Genomic DNA, 5,888 nt, shown 5'->3' with positions numbered 1-5,888 from the left:
TGTTTTGGGTTGTTCATGGAAACTGTGGTCATAATCCTTCATGAACTAGTCTGTTGTTCAGCTTCTTGGGGGTAGTGATGGTAACCAGTGGAAGTAATTGGCCAACACCTACGTGTCTGTGAGCTTGCCCTCTTTGACCTGGAGATGGGGGAGTGTAAGGCTTGAGGGAGACGAAAAGCAGATCCCAGATACTCCTGTGAGCTCCCCAGATAAAGTTTTGTTTACATTGGTTATACTGGGGGACCCTTAATGGAGGATATTGTTATCCTGATTGGCACAGCTTGTATCCATTGGGCCACGTTTATTAGCGGGCTTGCCTTGAAGTTCCAGGTTCAGTGAGAGATGGACCAACTGGGACCTCTCTTAGTTCCCGCTTCTCAGGCTGCGCTGTGTCAGTCACGTCAGTGGGCAGTGAGGGCCCTGGGAAGGGAGGAGGAGACATCTGCTTGACTTTAGTCTAAGCCTTTTTCTTTGGATGCTATTGTTGCCGTTGGGAAATCAGGGGTTATTCTGTAATTCAGGGGTTGGCAAACTGACATAAGGACAAAAATCTGCTGTGCTGCTTGTTTTTAAAAATAAAGGTTTATTGGAACACAACCTATTTATATGTTGTCTATGGATATTTTTACAATAAAAAAGCAAGAGTTGAATAGTTGGAAAAGAGACCATTAGACCTGCAAAGTCTAAAATATTTACTACAGCCGTCCCCCCCTTATCCATGGTTCCAGTTACCCATGGTCATCTGTAATTCAGAGCAGATGATCTTCCTTCTGACGTATTGGCAGAAGGTCACCGGTAGCCCAAGGTTGTATCACGATGTCTACGTCAATCACCTCACTTTATCTTATCACATAAGCATTTTATCATCTCATACCATCACAATAAGGGTGAATACAGTACAGTAAGATATTTTGAGAGTGAGAGACTGTATTCACATATATTTTATTACAGTATATTTTTATAATTGCTCTATTTTATTATTAATTATAATTGTTAGTCCTTTATTATGCCTAACATATAAATTAAACTTTATCACAGGCATGTATGTATAGGAAAAAACAGTGCATACAGGCATACCTTGCTTTATTGCACTTCCCAGATACTACATTTTTTACAACAGACAGCAAGTCTATTGACAGTATTGTCCCAACAGCACTTGCTCACTTCATGTGTCTGTGTCACATTTTTGGTAATAACAGTATTTCAAACTTTCTTCTTCTTCTTATATCTGTTACAGTGATCTGTGATCAGTGATCTTTGATGTTACTATTGAAATTATTTCAGGGGACCGTAAACCTGTCCGTGTAAGACAGCAAGCCTGCCTGATAAATACTATGTGTGTTCCGACTGCTCTGCTGACTGGCTGTTCTGTCTCTCTCCCTCTTCTTAGGCCTCTCTATTCACTGAAACAAGAATATTGAAATTAGACCAATTAATAACCTCTACTTACAATGTGCTCTAAGTGTTCTAGTGGGAAGAGGAGTTGCATGTCTCTCACTTTAAAGCAAAAACTAGAAATGATTCAGTTTAGTGAGGAAGGCATGTGAACGCCCAGACTGCTGAGAGCTGGGCCTCTTGTGCCAGACGGACAGCCACTGTGAGTGTGAGGGAAAGTTCTTGAAGGAAATTTAAAATGCTGCTTCAATGAACACATGAATTATAAGAAAATGAAACAGACTTATTGCTGATATGAAGAAAGAATTATAGGTCTGGTAGAAGATCAAACCAGCCACAACACTCTCTTAAGCAAAAGCCTGATCCAGAGCAAGGCCCTAACTCTCACCAATTCTAGGAAGGCTGAGAGAGGTCAGGAAGATGCAGAAGACATGTTTGTAGCTAGCAGACGTCAGTTCATGAGGTTTAAGGGAAGACCATCTCCATAACAGAAAAATGCAAGATGAAGGAGCAAGCAATGATAGAGAAGCTGCAGCAAGTTATCCAGAAGATCTAGCTCAGATGATTTATGAAGGCGGCTACACTAAACAACAGATTTTTGGTGTAGGCAAAACAGCATTCTATTGATGAAGATGATATCCAGAACTTTCATAGCTGGAGAGAAGTCAATGCCTGGCTTCAAAGCTTCAAAGGATAGAGTGACTCTCTTGTTAGGGCCTAATGCAGCTGGTGACCTTAAATTGAAGCCAGTGCTCATTTACCATTCTGAAAAATCTTAGGGCCCTTAAGAATTATGCTAAATCTACTCTGCCTGTGCTCTCTTAATGGAACAACAAAGCCGATGACAGCATATTTGTTTACAACATGGTTTAATGAATATTTTAAACCCACTGTTGGGAACTACTGCTTAGAAAAAAGAAAAGATTCCTTTCAAAATATTACTACTCATTAATGATGGACCTGGTCACCCGAGGGCTCTGATGGAGATGGGCAGTGAGATGAATGGTTTTTTCATGCCAGCTAACACAACATCCATTCTGTAGCTCATAGGTCAAGGAGTAATTTTGACTTTCAAGTTTTATTATTTAAGAAATACATTTCATTAGGCTATAGCTGCCAAAGATAGTGATTCCTCTGATGGATCTGGGCAAAGTAAATTGAAAACCTTCTGGAAAGGATTCATTATCTTAGATGCCATTAAGAAAATTTGTGATTCATGGGCAAAAGTAAAAATATCAACATGAACAGGAGTTTGGAAGAAGTCAATTCCAACCCTCATGGATGACTTTGAGGGGTTCAAGACTTCAGTGGAGGGAGTCACTGCAGATGTGAGGGAAATCATGAAAGAACTAGAATTAGAAGTGGAGCCTGAAGATGTGACTGAATTGCTGCACTCTCATGATAAAACCATGAATAGAGTTGCTTCTTAAGGATGAGTAAAGAAGGTGGTTTCTTGAGTTGGAACGTACTCCTCATGAAGATGCCAAGGAGACAATTGAAATGACAACAAGCGATAGAATATTACACAAACTTAGTTGATAAAACAACAGCAGGGTCTGAAGGATTGACTCCAATTTTGAAAGAAGTTCTACTGTGGACAAAATGCTGTCAAACAGCATCATCTGCTACAGAGAAATCATTTGTTAAAGGAAGAGTCAATTGATGCGGCAGACTTCATTGTTGTCTGATTTTTAAGAAATTGCTACAGCCACCCCAGCCTTCAGCAGCCACCAGTCTGATCAGTCAGCAGCCATCAACGTGGAAGCAAGACCCTCCACCAGTAAAAGGATTACAACTGGCTGAAAGCTCAGATGATGGTTTGTATTTTTTTTAGCAATAAAGTATTTTTAAATTAAGATATATGCATTTTTTTTGCATAATGCTGTTGAACACTTAACAGACTACAGTGTAGTGTAAATATAATTTTTGTATGTACTGAGAAACCAAAAAGTTCATTTGACTTGCTTTATCGGGATATTCGCTTTATTGGGTTGGTTGGGAACTGAACCCACAATATCTCCAGGGTATGTATGTATAGTGCTTGGTTCTATCTGCAGTTTCAGGTATCCTCTGGGGGTCTTGGAACATATCCGCTGTTGAAAGTGGGGACTTCTGTATTTGGTCAAAAAAGAAGTTTGCTTGATTCTGTTGTAGTTCTTTGTAGGTAATCTGCCCTTTGGTGACTTGTAGTATTGCTAAAATGAGTTTAAGTGAAAAATTTAAAAAAATTTTCCTGCTTCGGATTTGTTGTTCTTTCACCTGTTTTTAGTCATAAACTCTTTAAATATTGTCTCTCCCCCATTCTCTTTTCTGCTCTTGAAACTGTGATTCGATTTATAGTTAGAATTTCTAATTCTGTTCTCCATATATCTTAACTCTCCTTCATATTCCCATCTCTTAGTATCAATGTGCTATATCCTGGATAATTCTCCAGGTTTCTGATTCACTAATGCTTCAGTTGTCTTGAATCAGCTGTTAAAGCTTCCACTGAAATTTTCATTTCATTAATTATTACATTTTTCTTTTTCAGACTTAGAAGTCCTGTTTGGTTCTATTTTGCATATGCCAGGATATCTTATTCATATTTTACATCTACTTTATTTAAATATATCAAGCATATTTAACTTTGAATTCTGTACTGCTAACTCTAGTGTATGAAGCTATTATAGATCTGATTCTGCTGTTTTATCCTCAATGGCTTTCAATTGCTTGTTTATTTACATGTATTGCTACTGTTTCTAATGATGAGCAGGGAGTTTCTTGTATCTTTCCTGCGGAAATTGTTTGAGCATTATTATTTGTTGTTCAGAGTATATAGCGTATTGTACTGCCAGACAGAGTTGTTCTAAACCATGTTATCCATACCAGCTATATTAGAGATCTCCAAATGTTGGAGGTTATTGAACACTTGTCTGAACTATTAATAAAGCTAATTCATTGATGTCATTGCCTATCATTTCCTGGAATCTCTTCTTGCTTTTGATTTGATTCTTGAAGAAAGGAAAATGAATCTTAGGTTCTCACTGGGGTTCACATTGAGATGGTAAACGCTGAGAACCATTTCATATCTAAGAAGTCCTGTTTGGCTGTTTTTCAAATCTGTCTTGTCATAATTCTACCTCTGACACCCTTCAGAACTGAATGTAAAATCTGCATCACCTTACCGCTTAAAACTATTTCAAGTGATTACTCCTGCCTCTTCATGAATTTTCCCCGCTCTCCTGGGACAGATGACATATGGTATACACCTTCTGTTACGCCTTGTTCTTGAAACCTGCCCTGTAATAACCACTCTCCTTCAGTCGCTGAAGACTCGGGCTATCTATGGCCTTTTGTTCCATTTGTGGTTCTGACCTCATCTTGGCTGACTTTAAAAATCTCAGGCTCTTTACATCTTTGTCTTCAATATGACCTTCCCAGCCACTGTAGTTCAACTGCTTACTTCCATAGTCACAATAAATGTCTCCATCTTGGATACTATATACCTAGACATTCCTCTTTTTGTATTTTCCTGTCTGCTCAGGTCACTCACCAAGTTGTTTCTAATATATCAGTTGACCTCATGGAGTCCTCTATTCTGTTTATTTCCTACTTTCAATGTTTCAGACATTTCCTTTATATTTTCTTCTCTCCTCATCCAGCACCTAATATAATTCAACACTTAAAATATCGCTTTACCAGTTCCCTAAGCTGATTTGCCACTTCTTCTTTCTATTCTCCCTTGGCAAGGCCTCAGTCCTGGATGAAACAAAATGTCCATTTTCTCTCTGTCCACACCTGGGCCTGATGAGTGCTTTTGAAGGAATATCATGATTTCCACTTTTGTACTGTTTGACTAGATTATTTGGACAAATTTCTCCTGCTGAAAATAACTAAAAATGCTGGGTATAATATTAAAAAATATTCTCCTGTAAAACACTGAAGAATTAAAAAGATAATAAGGAATTACCAGACCAAACTTCAAGGAAAACTGGAAACTCAAAGAAGTAAGCTGAATCTGAAGTCATTTGCCCCAGAAGGCACATCTTGGTACTTTACAGAGAAACTGCAAAACACAAAGTAAAAAAGAAAATATTCAAAGCAGCCAGAGAAAAATGTAGAATGTTTTTAGGGGAGCAATAACTTTAAGGCTGATTTCTGACTCCTCAGTACCAGCAATGAAAGCCAGAAGTCAGGAATCATATCTCCTAATTGCTGAAAGAAACTACCTGCCAAATTAAATTTATATACACCGAGAAAAATCTTTTAAAAATAAGGATAAAAAAAGATGATTTTTCAGACAAGCAAAAACAGGGAGTGTTTCCACCTGTAGACTACCATGAAAGAAAATTCTGAAAGAGGATGAGCCCAATGAAGGCCTAAAATGAAAGAAGGAATGGAGAGTAAAAAAGTGATAAATACATGAGTAAATATAAGTGAACACTTACTATATAAAATAATATATTATGGGGTTAAAACATAGTATTGTAATACATGATAATAACAACATACGG

Source organism: Manis javanica, chromosome 1 (assembly GCF_040802235.1).
Source record: "Manis javanica isolate MJ-LG chromosome 1, MJ_LKY, whole genome shotgun sequence".
In the NCBI taxonomy this organism is placed as follows: domain Eukaryota; kingdom Metazoa; phylum Chordata; class Mammalia; order Pholidota; family Manidae; genus Manis; species Manis javanica.
The sequence above is the reverse complement of the archived record's forward strand: the minus strand, read 5'-3'. Positions refer to the sequence as shown.